Here is a 22,250-nt window from a genome sequence, read left to right as displayed (position 1 = left end):
CACTTTTCTGAAGTGTTCAGTATCCAGTAATTCTCATTAAGGTTCATAACAGGTCTCTTTCAGGAAAACACATGAAGATAATCTGTACTCTGGAATACAAGCTGGAAATAAAACAGGTTTTTAGCATGTTCTTTAGTAATGAGATACACTTGCTTTATCAAAATAAACAAACCAGAAAAATAGAGGCATGGCTAGTCTTTAAAAGAAATCATAGGCCTGCCTGATAATAAAGAACTGTTCAAGAGCAATTCATCCTTGGGAATTGATTACCTCTGTCATCCAGCCAAGGTCAGTGACACATTCAGTGAATAGCTACATCAAAGTCAGAAGCATAAATTAAAAGAATTCCATAAATCCAAGTCAGTTTGAGCATAAAATCTACAAAACCCTGCAGTTTGTAGGGTCTCCCTTAGTCTTTTCAGTTTTTGCATAAGGGTTTGTTGTCTTCTCTGTGGTATCTTTTATTGTTAATAATTCTCTCCCAAACTGCTTCCAGAAGAGCTCAGGAAAATCAAATCTTGGTTGTGCTCTGGTACTGCCAGGCTGCTGTAGACAGTAGACAAAGGTGCACACATTCAGTATGGTGGTAAACCTGGAAGTAATCCTACTAAAATGAATTTGACTACTAATAGTTGTCACTAAGTAAAAGAGGAAATTTCTGTCCCCAAAAGCAGAACATTTCCAGTGCTGGGAGAGTGTACATGTGCACATGCCCTGGTCTTGGACTCCACAAGTAGTGCTGTCACAACCAATATTTGTATATAAATGAAGGTGGTTATTTTATTTGCGCCAAAACCAGACATTTTAAAAGTTAAAATATAAATTTAAAAGATTTAAATGGTGCTGTCTCCTTTTGTGCCCCACTGCCCCAACAGTCAACCGGAGTCCCTTACCACTCCTTTTCCTGCAGCTTGATTTAAAGGTTATAAATAATTCTCCTCAATAGGTTTTTCTTTGGAGTCCAACTTTTGAACTTTAATATACACCACTATACTATATTTTTACATTGGCAAACAGTTGACTGAGACTAGGTAATATGATTATAAAGCTGTTTGCTCTTGCCTACTTTAATAAAAAAAAGAAAAATAACAACAGAAAATGTGACTAAAGTAGGTCTGAATGGTGTTAGGGCAAGATGATTCTGTTACCACATGCGAAACCTTGTTTGGTGTCACATGCAGCTGTTGGGGATGCTCTGTAGCCTTTTAAGGAAAACAACCTGTGGGGTTGTCTAATGTTTTGTGTTTCCTTCTACTTCTCTCTGTGTATCCCCTGGTCTGTCTGTTGTATGCATTCACCCTGGGGATGGTCTGAAGCAGAGATCTTGCTGTTTTTTCTGTCTGGATGTCATGTAGTGAGTCTGGATACTTGTTTGAGAACTTAATGTATTGATATTTAATTGCACAATACAGGCAGGGGCTTCTTCCTAGGTATAGACCCTTCCACTTTATGTAGCATAACTTGTGGGGATTAAGGTTTATTTCCTGTTTGCTTTGAATTTACAAACACTCTTTTTTAGAAGTTTCCTGAACTTTATGAAGAAGGTTTTATTTATTTTTTAAATTACAATGGCTGTGATGCAGGAATAGGAAGGAAATGTAGCTGTGTTAATCAAAGCTGTCAGCTCTTATTACTGGAGCACTCTTTGTATCAATTTTTAAAGTGTTTAATAAAACATAGGGACCATTTCTCCTCTTTCTAGTCAGTAGTCATCTGACTGCACTGAAGTCAAAGGAAGGTAGTTTTCATGTGCAGTGCAGTAATGAGAAGAGAACGATAGATTCTCTTCTGCTGAAGGTTTCAGCATCTGGTAAGCAGTTTCTTTTCCTAGGTTGAAAAAGAAATCAGCAGTAGGTAATGGCCTCTGTTTAAAACTCTTGATGCACTGTTGGCAGCTTTTCCTGGCTAGCTCTAGTGTACTGGTTATCTTCCATATAAATTTTGGGTCAAATTCTAAGTAAATTTACTTCTGCAAATCAAATACAGCTCTAATTCATTTTGCTTGAGGAAGGACTGAGAGGATAATTTTGTCTCTTGGTTTTATTACATATTCTCATTTTGCAATTTCATCCATGTGTATCAAAAAAAAAAGAGAGTGCTTGATTTTGCATGAGGCCCAGAAATGCATTGCCATCCTTTCTGAAGACTCCAAAGTCTATGTTGTGTACTTAGTGCATCAGTAGTTCTGCTGGGTTTCCAAGGTGCAGTCATTCCTGAGGCAGGCTTTGGCAGCCACATAATTAAGACAGGACAGAGTGCAGCAGTTTAGCTCTGGAAACAAGCAAGAGTATTGCACTGAATTGAGATGGAAATTATGAAGGTGCACCTCAGCCAATCAGGCTATCTAGCTGTTATAACTACAGGGGGAGAGGAACTCTGCACTTCTCACTGATGAAAAATAAAACTTGTTTCACTGTGATTCTGTAAGAGAAGAGATTGAGTAAAGGCATCTCTGTAAAAGTTAGTGCTGAAAACTTTGGAAAAGGAAATAGGAAAGTGTCTACAACCATTTTAAAACTCATTAGAATGTAATACAGTTGCAAGTTGACACAAAAAAGTGGTGTGCTGACCTTTTTATTTTTTTTTCTTCCTTCTTTTCCCATTTATCAGATTTTCATCCTATTCTACATCTACAGCCTTCAGAACAAATTCTGGCAAGAATATTCAGTGTCATTCTTCCACACACCCCACTTAAATCTGTTTTCCCAGAGGCCCCACCCCTGTTGCTGATGGGCTCGGCCTTGGGCAGTGGTGGATCCATCCTGGAGCCACTGGCACTGGCTCCACTGGACATGGGGGAAGCTTCTGGCAGCTTCTCACAGAAGCCACCCCTGTGGCCCCCCTGCTACCAAAACCTGGCCACACAAACCCAATACAGTCACCATGAGGATGAGATTTTTCCGCAGGACAGAAAAAAGTCAACTCCTACAAATTCCTATTTCTCATACAGAAAGATGCCTTGAACACTCTATAATGAAATTTTTATTCATGTGAGAGGGATTGTCAACATTGTCCTGTAATGTTCTTTGATGTGCCCCAAAAATACTGCAGCAGAAGGTATTAAAGAATAAATCATGCACATCCCCCTCCCCCCCAGCACAGTTTGTCTCTTTACTCTTAACCAATTTGTGTCAGGGTGAATTTCCTCTTTCTCTGGGCTTATTGAATTCCCCTAAGGTTTTCTCTTTGTGTCATGTGTGTGTTAGTACCTTCTTGCTCAGCATTCATTATCACATTATTTCATAATTTCAAGGGGAAAGTAAACCAGTAACAGTCTTGTGTCAATCTCCTTTGCACAGTGTGTTTTTGAGCATCACTGATCTGGTAATTGTGTGAAAACCACTAGGCCCAAGTCTTTAGGTACCAGCTGTTGCCAGTCTCCAGAAAATTTCCTATGACCTGTGAGTAGATCAGATGTAAAAAACAAAGTGTGTGCATCTCAGTCACATCACCACTCTACCCACACAACTGCATTAAAAATTAAAGAGCCATTTATTTTCAGTGCTGCTGTAGTTGGTCTGTGTTCCCCTCATATTGGGATAAATATTAAGATCAATAATTTCCCCTATTTTTCACTGAAAAATACTGAAATCCAGTTCTGGACCCAAGGCTTAAGTCCAATATATTTAAATTTTAAAATTTGAATAATTAGAATTTTATCCTCTCCCTTAAAGAATGTTGTACCTTTCTAATATTTAATAATGGGGAAATATAGATTAAACAGAGCTCACTCTTTAGCCTTTTTTGCTGTTTTTTTTTCTTGCCTTTTCATAGATAAGAACAAGGTTCCAGCCTTGCCTAAAGGACTGCTATTCTATTTGCTCTTGATCTTTTAAACCTCTTTCCAAGAGGCCACAACACTGACTCTAAGGTTTCTGAGTTGTTCTTTTCTTTGCTTTTCAATCCCTAATGACTACAGGGCCTCCTGCTAAGACAGTTATTTTTATGTTCTTTCCTGTAGTAAAAAGTGTGCTGCATTTTAACAAGGCTTCTGTTTTTAAACAAATGAAAAGCTGCCCTGAGCAGAAGTATTTGTACAACTGTAACCATTATAATTGTTCTCTTCAGACAAAGTGAGACACAGTAAATAAGGTCCTTTCTTCTCCTAACTCTGGAATCATTAGAGTGGGAGGCTAATAAAGTACAATTGTAAATTCTGAAGGAGTGTGGGCTTTGTGGGTGTGTGTGTTTGTGTTAGAAGTCTTTGCTATTTCACCTGCTAAATGTCGGGAAAGCTTTTTTCTGGCTCTGAGAGACCTGTCTCCCTCTTACTTTCACTGAAGTGGTATTTGGCACTCTTGGGCCTCTGTTTATGAATCCATCTCTTCAGCTTTTGAAATTATGTGGCAAGTTTTTCTCCTTTGTTCATGCTGGAGCTGCTGCCTAGCATTCCTGATTTTAGGATTGTCGCAGTTTGGCGCTGGTTAGACACCAAGCACCACGAAAAAACTATTTGCTTACTTGCCTCTGCTATAAGCTGAGCAGAGAAGGGGAAATCAAAGCTTCATTTTATGAGGTAAAATAAGGATTATTGAGAAAAATGGAAAAAACCTCAAGGCAAAACAGATCCAAACTTATCCATATAAAGAAGATTTATTACTAACAGAATTAAAAGTAAAAAGAATAGTGAGAAACTAAAGCAAACTTTCAGAACCCTTTTTTCTTCCAGTGCCTCCCTCTTTCCACCAAACTGCGCAAGGGAACAAACATGGGGTTTTGGTCAGTGTTGCATTTCTTAAGAGTCTTTCTTTATGTTTAAGGAAAAGAGTTTCTTCTGCTGTGCCATGGGATTCCTCCCACGGAAGGCAGTTGTCTGCTAACTTCTCCAGCATGGCTTCAAACTTCAGAAACAATAGTCCACCTGAATCTGCTGCAGTGAAAAAATCCCTCCCACGAAATCTTACATTCTTCTCACAACTGCCATCATGGGTCATAATAGTCATGGGGTTTTAGTCTTTTAAGGACGAACTATTCCAGCCTCAAAGCAGAGGCTCTCTTCTTCCAGCTCTAAAAGCCTTTCACAGCATCGATGGGCTCTGGTGTTCAGCGCTTTTTTTCATGGGCTGCGCGTGGATTTCTGCATTCCCCCACGTACCTCATCTCATGAATGATAGGGAAACAATTTGCTGTATTATAGTCCTCACCACAGCTTGCAGGAGAATTTCAGCTCCAATGCTGGTAGCACCTCTTCTCTCTCCTTTCCTCCACTGACCATGGTGTTGCCATGTTAGCCTCTTCTCTCGTGATCTCACTTTTCCTTTCTCTCTGACTTGGAAGAAAGTTCGCATCTGCTCAGTTGCAGCTGAGAAGTTGATCTTGTCTGGGCTCTGCATCAGGAAAGACTTGCCCTGTCTCTCCTTGCTGGCTGCGTGGTGTTTTTCCTCGGGCTGAGCTACGCTGCCCTCAGAGGCCCGCCGGCACCGTGGGGGCCATGGTGGCCTCAGATGAATCTTGGCCACGTAGTCCCGGCCTCACCCAGGGTTTTCTGGCTGCACGGCTGCTCGCAGCTCTGGGGTGGCTGTCTCCTGGCAGCCTGGCCTGGGCTACCGTGCTGGGGGCCCTGGCAGCCCACTCCAGGAGGAGGCCCAGGGGACCCCCTCTCTCGCTATCCCTCGGCAGAGGAGCAGGAAAAGGAACTTCTCGCAGTCTCTTCTTTCTTAAATATGTAAATCATAGTGGCGTTACCAGCTTGTTTAATTGGCCTAGCAACCTGCCCATCAAACCAAGTTTCCCTAAACTGCTAAACTACCACAAGGATCTTTGTTTTGCTGCAGTGCTGATAAATGACTTCTTTGTCTCCATGTCCCAATGAAAGGAGCATAAAGAATGATCCACTCAGCATTCTGATGGAGATGGCTCTCTGCACCAGAGAAATGTTTACTTTTCCCTCAAAACCCTAAGGCTGGAAGCAGTGGGTAGGTGAAAATAGAGACATGTAGATAATAAGAAAATCTGTAGTCCGCTAAGTAATGGTTTCTTGCCAGAGATTTAGTAGTGGTACTACTGGTTCCCCTTGAAGGGGTTTGGAGCCCAGAAGCTTATATGTTACTGCTAATCCCTGCTAGCTGAAGATACTGGCAGTGTTCTGGATTGGTGGTATAACTGCTGTTCCTTATCCCAAAGATGGATACATTTCTGGAATCAGAGAAATTACTCCCATATAAGTAACCTTTAAATTGAATTTTACAGTTTTTCAGAAAGGGTTGGGTTATTTGGAGGGAATAGCCTCTGTTTAAATGTCTTTCTTGTTGGAAGTGTTCCTTTCAGGTGAAATTAACTGGACTCAGTATGCAGGCTAATTTTCTTATGTGAAACTTGATTTCCCTTTTATAGTTCATTTTCCTTTTATAGTTACCTGAAAAACAGAACAAAGTACAACAAAACTTCACATCACTGGTGGATCAGAAGAACAGAGGTAACTGAAAGGCTAGAAAATTACAGGTTTACTGACATTCTGCTCAACCTTACCCATTCTTTATTGAAAAGAGATAATAACTATCTATAGGAGAGCTTATACAGGTCTGTAAGAATTGCATCCACCTTTCATCCTAGCCAGAGGTAGGATATGGTTAGAATGTGCCAGCATAACTTTGTAGTAAGTTCCAGTTCCAGAGGAACTTTCTCTTTAGATTCCTGGAGACCTTTAGTAGACTTTTGATAGGCCTTGCACCAGCCCTGTAGGATGTGGATATGCATTTCAGAACTTGGAGGAAATACACTTTCATTGGTTTTTCTCCTGACTTCCCCCCTGCCCCTCCCCCCAAATCATACAGCTTTGATCTACATTAGGCATCCAAAAAATGCTGCATTTCACTGTTCTGAGTTGTCCTTCTCTAAAATTTTCAAAGGTTTTCTGTTTAGAGTAGTGCTTGTATTTTAGGTGGCATCAAAATTCACCAGAAATTTCAACACCCTTTTGAGTGTTGTCTAGAATAAGAGTAGCCTTCCTCTCCCCTGCCCCCCTTGCCCCCAGCCCCTTCTTTTTTAAAAAAGAAGAAAAGAAAGCAAACCTGTGCATAAATGTATTTCTGAATAAATCAGACATGCAAGCATATGGTAGTGGCAGTGGTAGCTGAATTGCCCTGACAATTTAGAGCTATGTTCTATGAATTTTAGCAGGAATTTAATCTTGAAAAGGACCACTGGACACAAAAGGCCATTCTTCCATGTGCTGGTTCATAGAACTCTCCAAGGGTTACTTAATTTTCCTGGTACTGGTTATGAGTTATTGTACCTTGTGCTAATGTGGTAGCTGGAAGTTGATGGAATTCCAGACCATACAGACATTTAACCATCTGCCTTGTTTGTTTTCTCTTGATTTAGCTTTGCCCAGTTCAAGCAACAATTTTGGAATAAGGGGCTGCAGAGAGAAAAAGCCAAATGTTTGTTTACTTATTTACAAATGAAAATATTGTGCTTAGTTTTAAGTATTGTTTACACTGTAATTTTAAACTTGAGTTTTCTACCTGATTGCAAATAGAAACATATGTGTGATTAGTGAAAACCAGCCTTCCACAGTCATCCTAAACTCTTCAAGTTACATTTTGAAAGTAAATAAAAATCACTGTTCTTCTGCTTGTGATGGCAAAGTTTTTTGGCACTTAATAAAGAGGCTGCATACCAAGCTTTTTAAAAGGTACAAACATAATGTTGATTAATGTGGGTTGTTATGTAAGTACTGGACCAGAATTCATAACACAATCAAAGATGTAGTAGAAATTAAACTTACATTTAATTTTAATTACAAATTACCTCGTTTACTCAGTCCCCCTACCACACCTGTCAGCTCAATGGTCATTATGATGACACAAAAAGCACCACAGTATTTTTGAGCCTGCAATGTGCAGCAGTAAGATTCCTTAAAGGAGCTAATTCCTAGTTCTGAGGGGCCAGCACTAGTGTAGTTACCTTAGAGTGCCTTGCACTGGCACTGGACAAAGCCATATGACTTTCCCAAATAAATTGATGTTTGAATTAGATCTTTCAGATTATCATATCTTTATTTGTTAAAAATTACTCTAGATGAAAGCTCCTGACCTGTGTAATTTATTCTAATAATAAGTCATCCTTACATGAAATGCACCAAACAAAACATGAACTTTATTTCTGAGCTCATCTGTTTTAATAGTTGTCATTTTCCATCTATAGAAGCTTTTATACCTTTTTGTTTCTAAATTGTTAAGCTCTGTGTGGCTTGTAGCTACTTTTGCACTCGACACTCCTCAAGCTTCCCTTCAATATAAGAGATAAATGGAGTTCTTTGCCCTTTGGCAAAGTATGTTTTCTAATTGTTTGTTGTGTTTGTCTTGCTTGAACATTCTCCAATGTATCTGCTTGATTAAAAAAATTCTAGGTCCTTGCATAAAGCCTTATTCCAGCTCTGGCTTCTCCAGTGCCAAGTGCAGAAAGTAATTTAACATCTGTTTGTGTGCTTGGGACTTCACTGTGTGCACATCCATGACGAGGCTGAACCTTTGCTGCAAAGTCTTTGAAGTTGATCCCACTGACTCCAGAACTCTTCTAAACACCTGATTCTCAGTTTATGTTCTTGGTATGCAAATATGACTTTTGATGAACTTGATGTTCATCAAAGCCTCTGCTTCTCTTTGCTCAGCTTTTCCAGTCAAATTATTTTCTCACTGAGCATTTGTGTCCTACTCTGTCAGAGCATTCTCTAGTCTATTATGCAAAAGCCTTATCTGCAATGATTTGAATTTCCTTTTAAGTATCAGTAATGATGGTAGTATGGAGTTGAATGCCAGATTCTGCAATGTTCATCTAAACCCAGATTATTCTGATTTATGGTTATTTATTAGTGTCTACTAGTGATTTAAAAAAATGTATTTTGTGTATGTCATGTTGAATTGTTCTGCTTCTTAATGAAAATCTCCTGTGCTGTTGTTTTTTGAAAATGTGTATCATTTTGAAGATGTACCCTTTTTTATAAGTCAAGATTTCAAATACATTTAAAGAAAAAAAAAGGTGAATTCCAGGTAGCTAACTTTATTTCCCATAAATCCATCTCAAAAAGCATTAATTCTACCTTATTTTACTTGCTTATTAATAAAGTCATACATCAACCATTCCAGTATTTTGCCTGACTTGCCCAGTTTATGGATATTGGTTTTGCTTGTTTGTTTTTTAAAGCTTAGCAATGTAAACTCTTTTTGACACTCTTGTTGCTGCTTGGCCAGCTGTCTCAAAATTTTGGGATGTAAATTATCCAGATCTATTTTATTTCAGCAACTGTTAATTAATTTTCTCTCCCTAATAATTGTTGTAGAAAGCACTTACGCTGCAACGGCATCATCTCATTTTTTCCTGAAGACTAATACTTAGTGAATACTTTTGTCTTTTTTCTGTATTACTATTTCTATTAATACTTCTGCCACAAGCCATGCAGATATACAGCACAGTTATAAATTCTGTGTTCTTAATGAAATCTCTTAGTGTCATCTGCTCTTCATTTTTTAATATTTTTCTTTTTTTCTTGATCAGTTATGCAGTTGCTTAGTCCTGACTCGTATGCATCTCTGGAAATGACTTTACATTCTTTCATTCATTATGTGCCTTTCACTACTCATCTAAATCATGTTAGTTGTTTTGTTTTGTTTTTAATCAATATGACCTAATTTATGTTTGAGTTATGACTATCCATGAGCTTGGAACTTGTTCTTAAACAGTGCCCAACTTTATAAACCCAGATCACTTCAAATCACTTTTTCTCACATGGCTTCTATAACGAACAATTCACAAGGTTTTTTATTCTGATTTCCATAATTGCAAAATCCACTGAAGGTTGCTTAGTTTACTGTCACTTCACTTTGTTCTCTTGCATTGTGGGAGTTTTATTTTGTACACCTTGATCTTTACTTACAGATATGAAGAAGAAGGAAGCAAAGGCGAGATGGTGATGTGTTCTAAATGTTCTTCCAAGAACTGTGCCATCACATTCCTTTCTGTTTTTTTAGTCTAGGACTGGTAGATCAATCTGGAAGTCTAGAAATTTATTTGTGAGAAGACATGTCTGTTAGACAAAGTGTTGAAGTGCTCTCATCTGGAATAGAGATTTTGAGGTAGAAGTTGATGGATTGAATACGGAAACAATACCATCCACAGATTGTAAGTTTAAGCTTGGTAAACACAATCATTTTATTATTCTCCCTCCTCACTTGAATATTTGTCTGAAAAGAAACAGTTCCTGAATCATCTTGATACAAAGGGACATTTGAGGATAGCAAGTTTTTGGGTTTAGAGCATTTTTTGAATTTTTTTTTCCCCAACTGATACTTATAAAACCAAAATTTTGCTTTGGTTTGGTTTTGCTCTTGTATATGAATACTTTTCTTCTATAAAGCAACAGAAAATGTGCTCACTGTAACAGTGAAAAAGTATATGAACTGCTGGAAGTTAATCAGAGGACCCAGAAAATTAACTTGTATCATCTTAGTGTTGCCTTTGATTGCAGAAATCGCTCTTTGCCCTGAGTAGGTGGTTCAAATAAGTTGTGCAAATAGACAATGAGTTAAGGGAATAAATTAGAAGGGGATTAGTAGCAGATGTACTTTATTCATCAGAGAAATGTCAGAGTGCTGTATATACAGCACTTAAGAAATACATTTTGCAGTTTCCATATTATTTTGTATTGTTGTTTTGATATGAAACAACAGGATGAATCTTGAGTGTTCTTGAGTGGATTAGGCATACCCATTTATAATCCACTTTTTATTTCTCTTCAAGTTTGGGTAACTTGACGTTATTAAAGCCAGTTAAATGTGGGTCAAATATGAGTCTCATGTCTGGGTGATCCATACCACTGACTGATGAAATAGAGAAATACACTATAAATTCTTTCAAATAGTAAAACAAATTATGGAAAATTTACCTACATTAACTTTCTATAAGTGAAGAGGCACTAATCAACCACAGAGAAGACAGGATCTACAGTATTGGTGTGATAAGTACCATTTCTGAGAAGATATTTTAAGCCAATTCTAGTGTTATGGGAATTTTTCCTTCCTGTGAAAAGGCTTTGGATTGTGTCTTTAGTAAATTAAACCAAAATAAAATGAGAAATTAATTTAAAACTGTATTGATTCAGAAAAAGTTAAATATGGCAACACTTACTTCTAGTACATTCAAAGACTATAAGAAAATGCATATTACACTTAGGCTGTCCTCAGTGTTTACATATTATATGCACTGCAGTATAATAGTTTTAAATGTCTTTAAATGGAAACTGCTGCTGCAGTTTGATTGCTGATTTGAGATAATACTTCACTTGTGTTTGGAAAAAAAATTCTTCTGGGGAAATCAGTTTTTATCATGTCCGATTCTATACCTTGGTTTGTTGGGGGACAGAGTGGCCTCTGGGGAAGGGCTGATCATTCATATGCTACTGTATTAGCAAGATCTATTTGTGGAATAAGGGATTGCTCAGTCCAGATTCCTCTATCATCCTGCACTGGGGTGGGTAAATTCTACATTCTGAACTTGAGAAAGTAAAAGCTCTGCCTCCTGGTGCCATGGTGTGTTTCCTCTGTAGCCAGTAATGTCTGACTGTGTGTTTGTTCAGTAGGGATAGGGAATACCAGTGTATGGAAAAATAAAGGGCATTCCAAATACCTGGAGAAACATGCTTACTGAGGTTCCTCCCCAGCACAGAAATAATGGCAAACCATGCAATGCAACTCCCTTGTTTTCCTTTGTTGAGTGGGTGTAGGCAGATATGTATGTGTGCACCAAATGTGCATAAAGTAAATGACATACTAATAATATGCTCTGATTTGTTTTCAGAATTCTCCCATGGAGTATGATGCTCCAAATAATTTGTCATACATATTTCTTCTCTGTATAAAAACCTTTGCTTCAAATTTAGCGAGCCGTTCTCTATGGACATGTAGAAATTGCAGGATAAAAAAAATTACCCTGCCCAGTAAAAAAAGTCACTACCCACCTGAGTAGGCACAAGATAGACACAAGCAGGGTCCCTCCTTCCAGAAGGTGAATCTCCTGCAAAACAGGGTCATTGCGCTGTTTACCCCATGCACAGAACTACAGGTGTTCACCGGGGAAATGTGGCTGCTCCCCACACTGGTTTGAGTTTGAAATCACATCTCAAGGAGTGCAATTGCTTCAGGAACTTCTTGTGAGATCATGTGACTTCTTCATCTGAGATTCCTCATCCCAAATTGCTAATTCTACAGAGTAGCTGTTATCAGGAATGCAGGGAGCCCCCAAAGCCCCCTTGCCTGCTTTAAAAGTGCAAATGTCCAGGGCACAGGTACAAACTGAGAGGCTGCACCTGAGCAAATCTGAAGCTGCAGTATCCTGTGCTGTACATTCTAAAGAGATGGAAATCAAAGTCCTTTGTAAAAGTAATAATTTTGAGTAAAATATTCAGCTGTGAGAATATAGATTAGCCATTGGTATGGCAACTGGTATACATTCTTTAGTTAAACAATGAATTACAGAGTATTAGTCCTCCACCTTGAAAGAGAAAGGCCCAAAATTTCATTCTTTAAGGTTAACATGTAGGTGAGTCACAGCTTGGAATATATGTGCTGCACGTGGAACTGGAACATTTTGCTGTGTAGCAGTTTAATTTCCCTTTCCATCTAACAAGTAGAAGGGGGTAATACATATCTAACATAAGCACCTGCTGCCCCTTAAGGCTTGTGATGTTTTTGGTGGAAACCTAAAGATTTTTTTCTTCAGAGTTCATTCATAATCTACTTTTTTACCCCTCAATGTTGGACAATATTATATCTGGAATTGGTTGTCGAATGTCCATCCCTGGAAATTCAGCTGGCCAAAGCCATGGTTGAAAGGATCAAGTGTTTGCCACGGTCACACTGTTGTCCCATGGTCGGAGTTGACACTTGTAGATCTCCCTTCCAGCCAACATTTCTAGACTGCATAGGAGTTCTAATAGAATTAGCTACTCCTTCTCTCTTCACATTTGACTTTCTGATCTTCTAATGCTGGGGGAAGAGAAAAATACACAGTTTAGGTGCTTACATTGCTGTCACAAAGTGAAAATAATTAGCTAAGTCAAGTTTGAAGGTATGGGGGTTTTGTTTATTTCTTTATTTTGGCCATGTTGTCCTTTTAATTTTTTTTTTTTTTTTTTATGATTAATGATGAAAGTTTTTGTTTTCAACCACTTTGTTATTGGAAAAGGCAAATTTACTGGCAGGCAGTAACATCTGTGTGTGAAATTTTAGAGCTTCTACAAGTCATAACCTTGAAATACATGAAGATTTCCATAGTGTTTTTGTAGCAGTGTTTGTGTGCTTGTGTATTTGGTTTCTTGGCAATTAAGTACTTCTTCAATAGAGAGAAAAAGTGAGAAAGCTTTTTTGGAATTATTTTTCCCTTTCCTTTTTTCTAAAGGAGTAAAGTGAGAAATGTGTGTCCATTTTATTAGTTCTGTGATTAAATTATAGGTTTTTGGTTTTTCTTCTTTTCCTTTTGCTAGGAAATGTTAGATCATTTAAAAGATTTCTGGTTTCTGGATCACTTCTTTGCCATTTCAAGAAGCCAGAGCTTAGGTTTCTCAGCTGCATTTCCCCTTTACTTCATATAACTGGATATTATGTGACTCTGTACTTCAGTACGTTCTAGCAGATTTTAAATAAACCTTTTCTAAATTAGTGAAAGAAAATTAGAAAATTTCCAGGGAAATCACTTGCTAGGTATCACATCTGTCAATTCATTTCAAGCTGGAGTAATTTTCATCAGCCTCAATCAGCAGTTTTGTTCAAAACTCAAATGTAGTATTTGCTAAAGACAAATACAATTACTTTAGGGCATATCTCAAACTTTGATCAAGTCCCAAATATTTTGCTGTTGGAACTGTAATGTTCAACAATGAACTAGTTAAATAAAAAGCTAAAAGAAACATCTGAAATGATGCACAACAGTGTGAAAATCTCTGGAGACCTTCTGTAAGCTAAGTGAAATAAATCACTACCCTTGCAAGTACTGATAACACACAGAGATGTTTGTCTTCGTCACTAGCTGAGAATGTGGCATATCACTATGTAAATTTGATTTGAGTCCTAATTAAATATTTAAAAGATCTTGGCTTTCTGTTGCCTTTTTGAGAAGATGGCATATGCTAGGTAGAAAACCTTCTGGCTTCATATTCCTATATATTTGTTATATTGTGAAATATTTGTTCACAAAGTATAATGAATTTGGTGTTGATTTGAGCGAAAAAATGTCTGCTAATTATTCTCTGAAGATATATTTTAGCTGGAATATAACAGGTTTTACTTCTCTTGGGGATGTTTAAGAGCACTGATCATACATAGATGATATTACACAGATGATATTAATTAAATGGGAGTATTATTTTCTTAAGGCTTTGTGCAAGTGGCCTCTGGGAAATCGACTCTATTTTTTCATATTATTTTGTATTAAAAAAATTAATTTGAATATATTATGCTATTTTAGTACTTGAGTTCTAGAAAACTTTTTGAGCTGAAACTTGCAGGATCTGGGTCCAATCTTCTATTTCTGGGTAACTCTTCTGTCTTTTAAGGAGCAGCTTAGATGTCAGCAGAACGAAGTCAGAACTGGAAGCTGTCCATGTTCCTGGAGTCTCCTGGCTTGTTCAGGTGACAGAGCTGTTTGTGTAGGGCTCTTTTTGGGAGAGCTGTGCTCTCCCAGGGCAGTCACAGTGGTATCCATTGCCTTGAGTGTGTCTGTGCAGTCTGGAGCAGGAGATTGTCACCAGAAAAGCACCATCACCTACTTCTACAAGTGCAGAGAGGATTTTTTGGATGAGGAAGAAGGCACTGGAGAGTGTGTTGGGGAGATGCTATTTCTCTGTGATTCCCAAGTGCACTTCTAGCTAAATTTCTGCCTGATTTACTTCCACAGGAACTAGCAGTGGGAACAGGTCAGCTGCTGTTATTGTTGAGAATTAAAATTTAATGCCTTAGATTAAAATTGAAAGGATAGTGCCCTGATATGTTTTCCCTTCCCAAGTTTCTTATGGCAATACACAGTAAGTATGAACAGAAGTAACACTTGGACTATTCCAAGCAACTGAAGAGGAAATTCAGTGGAAGCCCTGCTGAATTTACCAAGCCTTGGCAAGCTTGGTATTTTATTTTACTAATGAAATTTTTTAAAGCAAGATTTGTTCATTACCTTGTGCATGGAAATCAGAGATTCACAATGAGATCATCATTCATTCTTTTTTATATAAACATTGCATGTACAAACTTCATGAAGAGTACATTATTAAGAATGCAAAAACAAGTGGTTGTGAGAAGAGAGTGTTATGACTGGCATTGCAACAGAAATTCAACTTCTCTTACACATATGCATTCTGATGAAGTAATTAGAATTATGTAAGGACACATAATATTTTTCCAGGAAACTTCTTCCTTACTCAGTGCCCAAGATGGACAGTCCTCAATTAATGAGCAGCTATTTGAGATGTTTTTGTATCATCAGTGTTTGATATGTGGCCCTAAGCCTTATTTACAGCACGTTGTTCAGACCCTGCTCAGACGTCAGAATTATTAATTTCCTCGCAGGCTTTTCTGTGCTGCTCATCATTACTGTATCCAAGTGCCCCACATTTGCTACACAGGTTTTAAATTAAATCTACACAAAGCCCCAGTGAGGGATGTGGTATTATCTCTGTTTTACAGATGGGGAACTGACACAGATTAAGGTCAGGAAGTTTCACCAAATTTGGATGTACATTTTTAAGACAGGCGATTGGATTTTAGCACCCTTCAGATCATACAAGATGTTCTGTGTTTGGAAAACACCACTTGCTTCTTCAGCATTAGGTATGTTTTTCTTGTGGCTGGATAATTTCCCCAGCAGCTCAGGGCTGCAAACGGAACATATACATGGCACTGTTGATTGCCGAGGAAAACTTTGTATTTGATACCTTGGGCAGTATCACATAGGAAACTGGAGCTTTCCCTGAAATAGGCAGAACTTCAGTGAATCACCTGCAGAAATGAGGTACTGGGGCTTGCTGAAAACTCTAATATGACTTTACTATTAAAGACTGTTCTTTAATGCTTGTACATAAATTGGCATTACACAAGCCATCTGAATTCTCATCCTTGTCAATTTGGTAATTTGATTTTTGCAACGGAGAAAGATTAATTGAGAATATTGGAATTCGTGGTCCAATTAATTTGGGTAATGAATATTAATTGAGAAACCATATTGCCTCAAAGATGGTACAGTCTTCTCTGTGTTAAACATGAACAGGATCTTTCCAAATGTACTTTCATTTATTTTCATAGTATATTCAGATTTTTTTCCTCTGTGAAGACATTCTAAATACCAGAAGATTTGTGAGCAAGTCTAGCAAAATACTGTTCCTCTATTCAGGAAAACTTTAATTGGTGATTTTTATGTGTTGTGTCCACATTTTGTATACTGAGTACATTTACATGATTTTCCTTGTATATTCTCCTCCAGAAGTTTATTTTATGCTAGTTTTTGTTTTGGGCCTGCTGACTGCTTATGGAGCAGCATAGAGAATTCAAGGTAAGCCCTTAGTTCTTCATAGTCCTTTAAAAGTAGCAGCATGGATTTGCACCAAGGCTAAACATAGTGATTTGTGAGTCTTTCAGTTAATTTTTGAGAATTCTGGTTGAAGTAATTTGACCAAGGAAAAAAGATTTTATTGTATTATTTTGTGGCAATTTGTGCTCCTCAAAGTCTATATCTGCTTTGTTTTCTTATCTGTTAGATACATATTTCCATATATTTTCCCAAAGATCTTTGATATCTTTAGCTGACAATGATTAGAGAAGTGAAATATTTCTTGCATTCATCAAGAAAAGTACCAGAACAGTGGCTGGTACGTTGGAATTATGTCGATAGTTAGAGAACCCCTTTCTTTAAACACCTTTTTAATATTAACCTGCATTTAACTTCTTATTAGACTACATTCCTCGTATTGTGCCAAGTTCATATCTTTTGTGGAACTGGAAGGCTACCCTGTGTATATAAAGTTGGACAGTTTTCTCTTGGCTATGAAGTGCACTCAGGGAAGCCAAAACGTCTCTTACAACAACACAAGAAAATGAATTTTTCAGTAGTTTCAAAGTCTGTTTTGTTTACACTTGTAACCATTTCCAGACTGCTGAGAGCCAGCTATTCCCAGAGCTTTATGGTATTGCTGTGGCATTACTAACAGAACAACTGCTTGCTATTGAGGAAAAAATGAAAGTTAGTGAGAACTTTGCTTGACTAAGTGCGATTTCCTACTGGGTAGCTTGGGTAGTACATCTGTATTGTGCAAATGACCTTTTAAATAATAAATTACATCCATTATTTAAGAAGTGCAATGGTAGTCCTAAGTTTTCATTGGAAATAAACCATTTATGCCCACTTTCTGTATAATATGCTAGTACTGGGGCAGTCAGGGCTATGGGTGCAGGGCTGTGGCACTGAGCCAGCAGCCCAATTTATGAGTTATCTGTCCAGAGGAGTTGGAGGAATTCGTAACTACATCAGAACTTCAGCTTTGACAAGTGCCAGCCAAATTCTTGAAGTTACAGAGGGGTCCCTGGTTGAGTTCTCTGCCAGTTTGCCATACCTCGGCCTAAACATTCATCTTGCAGATTGCAGATTAAGATTTAATCATGTCTATAGCTTTCTAATTACTCATGAGTATCTTATTAGAAAACCTGGCTGGCAAGGAGCTCCAAAGACCTTCCAGTAGATATACAAAAATTTGTTCCCCAATTAGTTGCAGAACTGTCATCTGGCACCCAATTCTTGTTTAAACTGTTAGCAAGTTTACAGGAAAATGAGAACATAATACTTTCTGTTATTCTAATCCACCATGTGACCAAAAATGGTTTTTAATCTTGAAAAGTTAAAAGCAGGAACACTAAAACATTTTTTGTTGATGCCTGAAGTGATGCAGCATAGAAAGCCAGAAATACAGAAAAAACATACAGAGTTATTTGCTAGGTTTATGGCTTGATTATGTCACTCATGCAGTTCTAGGTTAAAAAATAATCATATAGATTGTTTTCTAAAAGGAAAAATATGAGGGATTTTGCGGTAGTTACAGATAGAGGAAAACGCATATTTTTCAGGATATTTGGCAATCATTAAGTAAAAAGCAACATGGAGAATGATGTGCAGGTACAGTTAAATGTGTAATTAGTACATGCATAAGAAAATTAAAATAATACACTTGTAACAATAGTGAGCACTTAAAAATTTTCCTCTGTTTATATAATTTTCTAAGCAGTCCTTATTTTTTTACCAAGGAAGATGCAGGCCAGCATATTGAAAATGTGGGTTTAGGCTCTTTATCACAATATCTTCCCCTTTGGTTTTGATTTCTCTGTATTTCTGCTGCTAGTATTACAGTGGAGAAAATACTTTATTACATCAGTAATTTTGAAATTTGACTTTAAGAATATTGACAAGATTATCTTTGACTTCTCTTACTTGTGCAAATCAATCAAAGGAGATGGTGGAGTTGTCTTAAGGCCTCATTCTGAAAGTAACCTAGTGAAACCAAAAAACTGTTTGATAGATTTTAGTGGTTAATTTGTTAAGAGCACCTGTCTACAGTGGGAAAAAATTCCTCAAGAGCAACTTGAGGTGAAAATGTAACCCCAAACTTCTCAGGCTTAGTATTCTACTGGACTAAATCTAATGCCTGTATGTATTAGATAACAGGAATTGCAAGACCCTTTCTCTCAGCAGAAAATATCTTATGAAAAGGAGTCATATTCCATAAATAGCTGTATTTTAATATAACTGTATTTTCTACTACCAAATATGAAACTTCTCCCAAAAAAAATCACATAAGCCTGCCTGCATTTGCCTAAATTTAGTTAAGTCTTAGTGTTCAGAATTAATCTAACCAAAAATCTGTAAGTAGGTTTCTGTCATGCTTTAATGCTGGTTTGACAGTGAGTGTTTGTTTCCTTTTCCAAAATTTTCTTATTCTTTCAGTTGATTTGCAACCCAGCTATCATTCAACATTACCTTGTTGAGCAAGGACCTCATAGTGCTCTGTACAAAAATGTGGAAAGCTCTGATTTCTGCTGCAGGTGTCTTTGAGAAAGATAGGGAAGTGACAGGAAAGCAGTAATAGTATTTGCCATTTTCCAAACATATGGTCGAGTACAGAGAGAGCATTTGGGGAAAATCAGAGGGAAAACGTGCACAGAGGGAAAGTTAAACCTAGAAAAGCGTTCTTTGCATGCAGTTCACAATTCAACCAGTTTAAATGAACCAGAAATAGTAAGAACAAGTCACACCAGGTTGCATTTTTCCAGTGATAATTGTATAAGCTTTTTCAAAAATATCTATCAAATTTCAGTATTAGAGCAGCCCTTTCACTTTTTGAAAATATGTAATTAGATATGTATGTGTACTGTGGTAGTTCTGTAATTAGACTCTACAGTTGTAACAGCCCATTTTTGGTCAGTGGCCTTGACCTGCTTTGTCTGGTGGGGGCATCTTTTTCCTGCCAGCTGCTCCCCAGGTGCTTGGCAGCAGCCAGTGTGCACCTCTGGGCTGGCAGCTCTCCACACGGATGTCCCTGTGAACCACAGCCCTGCTGGAACCACCTGCCTGGGATATGCTCAGGGCCATGGCAGAGGGCTCTTGTTCTGTGGGGGACAAAAGGAGGTGGGGAAAGGATGTGGACATAAATCCTTTGAAATGAGAATTCATTAATTCCAGTGTTCGTGGAACAACCTGGTTTAAGTGGTTTTATTTTGGAGAGCAAGCACATATATAAAATGATAAAATGAGAGCTAATGGGATTTGTCTTAAAGATTTCAACATCTGGAAATAAACATAAATGCACTGTACATAAATGTAAGGAACCTACTATCTAGTATTATTAGCTATATATAAGTGTAAATCTGACAATAAATTTCATTAAATGTCTATTTTCCTCTATATGCCCAAGGAATTGTTAGACTAAGTATGGTGTCTGCATTTTCCTCTGAATGTTTGTGTTACATTCATTAATTCAGCAAGCTGAAATGCTTGTGGAGATACTCAGGTATCACAGGAATTGCTCTAAATATAATAAATTCAAATTCATAGGATTACTAAATAGCCATGTTCTAATAATAATAAATTTGCATTCAGTATGAAATTCTGGGCAAAAGGACAAAAAAAAAAACAAAATACAGGATATAAATCTTTAAAAGTGCTTACTGATTCAGGAGGGGTTTTGGAAGTGATTGTGGTTGGTTTCTCAGTGAAGAAATTATAAAATTCTGGACTGTATCTGAAAACTCATCATCCAACATCTCTGGCTCACACCACACTTCTTTTTGTCTGGACTTGTGCTGGCCATGAGTTGTGTGGACCATCCTTTTGCCATAGCACACCCTGTGCGCTCTCTCTCTCTCTCTCTGATTGTGCTTTGGTTTATACCACCATAACGGTTTGGGAAGAGTAATTCTTCTCTTTTCCCAATGCACTTTTTTACTCCTTGAATCTGTTCACTTAACTTCCTGCAACTTCTGCAGCTCTCTTTGCTCCATCTCTGCTGTCCAATACTATAGATGTCCAAATGGTGTTCACTCTGAGGAAATAGGAATCCACTTCAGGAGAAAGCTTAGTCTTGGTGTGTATTTCTAAAGCCTATAAAGTGATTTTATGTATTGCTATATAAGTAATAATAATAAAAGCTAAAACACAAGAGCTTTTTCTTCACTCCCCATTTTTAAAGCCACCTTTTTTTTTCCACTGAAGGGTACAGCAAAAGAACATACCTAGTTTTCCCATCATGTTACCTCTCTTAGTCTGTGGCTTCAAAAGGAATGAGCTTAAGCTCAAGTGTTTCAATGTGCAGTGTGCTGGTCTCTATAGCGACCTTCCTCCCACATCCCTCCTTTTGCTGGGGTAGAGTTTTCCTTACACTTATGTATCTCAAGAGATGTAACAATTTTTTATTGCTCCTCTACCATGTAATGTAGCCCTAGGTAGCCACACTAGGAAAAAGGAATTTCACAGTATAATTTCTGCCATTTAATGCATACTGTAAAGCATTTTCTTAATTTTTTTCATTTTCTCCCTTTCACCTCTCTGCTTTAAAAAATGGCATGATTGATATTAATATTTTTCCGTGATAGAAATGTATTTTGCCTTGATCTTAGTGTTGGTAATATATTATTCAGTGTTCCTGCTTAATAAAAGCCATTGGTTGTTCCATTACTCACAGCAGTTATTACAACACTAAAGGTCTTGTTCATCAGAATGACTTGCAGAGGCAAAATCAAACCCCTGAGTTCTCCATGCATCAGGATAATAGCTGTGATGCATGCAAGTTGTTAAAAAAGTGAAAATATAATGTGTGTTTCTTTGTTTTGTTTTTCTTTTTTTTCTCCCTCCCCCTGCCCCCCTCCCCCTGGAGATTAACACTAAAGAAGGATCTGTGAACAGAATTTATTTTACTGCATATATGTGTTTTTGCATGTATTTTGTTCTTTCGGTAGAAGTTGTTGGGAGTGACCTGTTGATTTTATCTTATTTCACAAAACATCCTCCTTAAAATCAAGGATATAGTACATGGATTTTGAGTTGTTCTTAATTATCAGACTTGTCTTTGGATTCCTGCCTTTTTGTTGGATGGTGATAGAAGGAGGTATAATCTTAGATAACCTCTGCTAATATGAGGAAAAATGGGCACAGTTTTTGAGCAGAGAAGATTGTGAGAAGTTCTAGATCAAGTCTTGGGACTGGGATTCTGTTTGAAAGATAACTTCTGTAATGTTGTGTTGAGTTCATGCATTCTGACATAAAATGGACATAAACCTACTGCAGGATAATGCAAAACAGCAATTTTATTTCATGTTCATCATCGTAAAAGGTTTTTTAAAAAAGTAAAGTTGCAAGTCTAGCTAGGATGTCAAAACAACAACAACAAAAAAGTGATGTTTGGAAACAAATCCTCCTGTTTGAGGTTGGGCTGTTACCTCAGCACAGAGACAAACAGGGCTGCCACTGCCAGAATGACTTTCTCAGCATGGTTAAATGGTGTACATCTTCTGAGGCACACAGTGGACACTTGAAGAATATTGAGCCTGTTTAGCACGTTCATGACTCTTCTAAAATCTCATTTTTCTGCAAGTTTAATGTATTATACAACTCTTTTGCCTCTACAAACCTTTTCATTTATTGTTTATAACTTTGCACTCTTTACCTGAATTATAAGAAAAAACCAAGTTGGTCTAATTTGTATTCCAAAACACTTGCTATAGAAATGA

At 37.5% G+C, this 22,250-nt stretch overlaps 1 protein-coding gene across 9 annotated transcripts in view; it reads left to right on the top strand.

Moving 5' to 3' along the window:
- The window catches only part of FHIT (fragile histidine triad diadenosine triphosphatase), a 553,468-nt gene that overhangs the window by 120,310 nt on the left and 410,908 nt on the right, over positions 1-22,250 (top strand). The window contains exon 1 of one of the 9 annotated variants that reach the window (XM_069027658.1): positions 16,480-16,533. The exons of the other annotated variants lie outside the window; for them this stretch is intronic. The gene's annotated coding sequence lies outside the window, so the exon portion shown is untranslated. Of the gene's footprint in view, positions 1-16,479; positions 16,534-22,250 lie in introns of those variants that run through there. 9 annotated transcript variants of the gene reach the window in all.

Source organism: Aphelocoma coerulescens, chromosome 12 (genome assembly GCF_041296385.1).
Source record: "Aphelocoma coerulescens isolate FSJ_1873_10779 chromosome 12, UR_Acoe_1.0, whole genome shotgun sequence".
Taxonomy (NCBI): Eukaryota; Metazoa; Chordata; class Aves; order Passeriformes; family Corvidae; genus Aphelocoma; species Aphelocoma coerulescens.
Note: the sequence above shows the minus strand (reverse complement) of the source record. Positions and strands in the feature narration are given on the sequence as shown.